At 34.4% G+C, this 4,017-nt stretch overlaps 1 non-coding gene across 1 annotated transcript; it reads left to right on the forward strand.

The window, feature by feature from the left end:
- The first annotated feature begins 752 nt into the window (after positions 1-752).
- LOC112510592 lies at positions 753-857 on the forward strand. The gene has a single exon (XR_003068970.1). It is a non-coding gene; the product is annotated as a small nucleolar RNA R71 (small nucleolar RNA).
- The last annotated feature ends 3,160 nt before the right edge of the window (positions 858-4,017 follow it).

Consider the following 4,017-nt stretch of genomic DNA (forward strand, 5'->3'; position numbering starts at 1 on the left):
ATTTTCTAACTTTGTCTTTTTGATGATGAAGTTTGAAGTTGATCTCTTTATTTTTATAAAAACTAAGAGAACACTTTTAAGTTTTAAAATTTATAAGAGAAAGACCCTAAGTTTTWTAAATTTCAATGAGTGAGTTTGGTTCGAGCTTGATTCGAGTTCGAGTTCGAGCTTGATTCGAGCTTAGTTCGAGTTCGAGTTCGAGCTTGAGAAATAGTTATCGAGTTCGAGTCGAGCTCTGATTTTTACTACTCGTGAGTTTTCGAGTCGAGTTCGAGCTTGGAAATTCGGTTTCGAGTTCGAGTAGAGTATAGTGATACTCGAGCTCGACTCGAATCATTTACACCCCTAATTATAATCATAGTTTACAGATTCAGAGTTATGAGGATAATGTTCATACGAGTGTTCCCCTCCACAACAAACACACTACACTGAGAGGACTGCTTGGAACAGGTGTAGTAACAGTTGGTTGCACTACTTGGCCAGAAGTTAGGTATTTAAGCATGGTGGCCATGGAAGTGAGTTGTGCTGTTAATGCAGTGTATGCATCTACATCATGAATTCCAACTATCTTCTTTTGTGGTTAGGCGCGTGGATCAGCCCAATGTCCATTGTTTGCAAAGATCTTTTCGAGAATTTCATGACCTTCATTGTAGGTTCTAGCTGAAAAGGCCCCGCCTGCAGTCGCATCGAGAATCTGTTTAGCCATGGGAGTTAACCCATTATAGAATGTCTTGAGTTGAATACAGTAAGGAATGTCATGGTGAGAGCATTTCTCAACAAATCTTTAAACCTCTCTATGCATCAGGAACAACTTCATCGTTCATTTGTTTAAAAAGACAGATTTTATTTTTGGACTTTGCGTTCCTGGTGGGTGGAAAATATTTTCGCAAAAACTTTTCAGTCATATTGCTCTGTGATGGTACAGAACTTGGTGGTAATGAATTAAACCATGACTTTACCCAATCCCATAAAGAAAATACAATCAAAGTAAGTCTTAGAGCGTCGTTAAACACTCCCGGGATCAAGAAAACATCAATACTTTCCATGAAAGATTTTATATGTGAGTGAGGATCTTCCAATGGTAATCTAGCAAATTGTCCATTTTTTGCAACATATGGAACATGATTGATTTAAGATCAATATGGAGGGCAGTCATATGAGGTCCAACTATTCCTGAGTTCAATTACTCAAAATCGGAAATAACATAGTCCATGATTCATCCATTTTTAGAGTTTGCAAGTTAATTATAGTAGGAGTTTGAGCTCGTGGATGATCATTATTTTCAAATTTTGTGTCATTATGTGCATCATCTTGACATGGTGGCCCTTGTTGAAAAGGATGTTCCGATGGGTTTTCAAAAAGTGGTGGATTTGGAAGAAAAGGCTAAAACCTTGGTATTTGATCAAACCCTAGTGGTGGATTTTGAAGTGGTATATCTTCACCAAGTGGGGGATGTAATGCCATATTAGGAGGGAGTAGAGCAGAAATTGTTCTTTAAGCGCTTCTTCTTTGACGGAACGTTCTCTCAATATCTAGATCGAATTCGAGAAACTCCCTGCGGTGTATCCGTGGCATACACTACTTTAAAGCGATTCAAACGGTGTTAGAAAAATCAAATCTTTAAGGTTACTTTCAAAAGAACTTTTAGCTTACCAATCCCTAACAATGGCGCCAAAAACTTGTTAGGTACATTTTCACACACCCACAAACTTATCAATCACGGCCAAAAGCAAGTATACAATTAGTCTCAATATCGTCTTTCAAGTAATAAAGTGGTATAAATACCAGATATCGTCCATTAGAATTGTAGTAAAAGTTTAGTAAGAATAATATGAAAGAAATGATTTCAGAAGGCGAGGAAATAACAGAAAGTCAAGGTGTAAGACTCAGGGTAAGATGTAAATACTATTTCCAGTAGACCAATGCTGTCAAAATGCTACAGCATGAAACCATGTTGGCAAATTGCTACAACATGCAATTAGTAACAACTATTGTCACCATTTATTTTGAGGGTATTTCTCTCGGACTTCACCATTACACTGATATTATAGCTTTCAGTCTATATCTCTATGAGGTACCCAAACCAGTGAAAGTGACAAATGGTGCCATCAAAATATATGGATAGACAAATCTCTTTGTTAAAAAATACTCTCTCGAGTGGATTCTCATATCATTCAAGTTGACGTGTTCTAAATGACTCATCTCTTAGTCCATTTCACTTTAACACTTCAAATGATCAAACTGTCGAGAATTAACAATTTAGAAAATACGGATAACAAATCTCTTTGTTAGCAACTCTCTCAAGTCTACTTCCCATATCATCTAAATTGATGTGCAATGGATGGCTCAGCTTAGAGTCCATGACACTTTAACACTTTTCAGTGATCAACTTGTCAAGAAGTGTCATTGATTTTATAAAATTTGAAATGAAATAATGAAACATCGTTGTTACATAAGAAGGTCTACCTTATTTGATTTATAAACTCACCATTCCTGTCTTACACCTGAGCTAAGAAATTTTGCTACTCATACCGGAAAGTAAATTGCAAGAAATATAAATTGCGATAAATAAAGGCATAAAATTAAATCACGGAAAGTAAATGACGGAATATAAATAACGGAAAATAAAGAGCGAAAAACGTAATAAATAAATGAAGGAAATTAAATTGCAAGAAAGTGTAATAAATAAATGACGGAATTTAAAGAGCAAGAAATAAAGAAAACTTAGAGGAGACTTTCACCAAAAGTTTACTTATATTTCTAGAGAGAGAGAGAGAGAGAAACTAAAACACAAACCCCAACCCCTCTATTTATACTAAAATAGAGGTGAGGGCAAAATAGACAATTAATACTAATTTAGAGAAAAAGTAGCTAAAAGTACAACTAAAGCAAATAGTTAGAGGTATAATTGTACTAAGCTTAGACAACAAATTTCCAGCTAATTAAAATAAATACAACAGGAAATACAAAAATGTCTTTCAAAAAGTCAGCTCTTGTCATGTCATGTAACTCCAAGTTCTCTCTCCTTCCTTTCTTCACATACAATACAAGTCATGTTGCAGCAGTCCAGTAGCATCAACCAGCTTTAATTTGTCTAAAATAAGTCCATATTAGCCTACTATAGAATAAAAACAGGTAAATCATTTATACTAGCTCCATAAACAAAGAAGTGTAAAATAAGGGAATAAAGTGATTCAATGTTGGATATGAATGGAAAATGTCCTATCTAAAATAGATGAAAAGAGTGTTTAAACACTAAATATTTAGTGCGTATTATATCACATAGATAATATTTATCTAAAAACAATAAATAAAATAGCTATTAATATGAATATAGTAAACATATTGCTTCTAAAATCATTAGTATACCTGAAGGAGGAAATGTAAATCCAATAACACCATTTGTTAAAGCTTCGAACGCCATTTCTTTTCCATCTGGCAACAACAAATGTATAAACCATGTTGAAGTCAGAAATTGCCAAAACATATGGATAACATTCACCCTTTCCTCGTTTTTCTATATAAATGTTGTTCTTGAATAGGGATGATAGCATGTATTAAAGTTCCATCAAGGCCGCCAATTTCTCCCTACACTAAAGCTAGTAGTCAAAATAAATTTAGTAAGGAAAGTTACACAACTATTATCGAATTATTATTTACCTTAAATATTCGTCGTAACCTCCTATTTTTCCCAGGTATGTCTGGATTAAGATTGAATGATGTAGGAACTATGATCCTTTAGCAAACTCGATCATTTTATACAACACTTCATGAAATTTTTTATGAATTGTTTGTGTTGAGTCTTGGAACCTGTTTTTGAGCACTCTATAACATTGATTATGACCTATAATCTCAGGAAGATAGACATATTTTCTTTGACCAATATATGTTTGTTATCTGTTAACCAACCTTTTGCTTTAAAGTGGTCACATAGTCGAACGAAGCTTCGGGGACATTCACAACAACTCAATACATTGTCGGGCATTACCTTCAAGTAGCTTATCCGTAAATTAACGT

This window comes from Cynara cardunculus (genome assembly GCF_001531365.2).
Source record: "Cynara cardunculus var. scolymus isolate 2C chromosome LG 3, CcrdV1, whole genome shotgun sequence".
Lineage (NCBI taxonomy): Eukaryota > Viridiplantae > Streptophyta > Magnoliopsida > Asterales > Asteraceae > Cynara > Cynara cardunculus.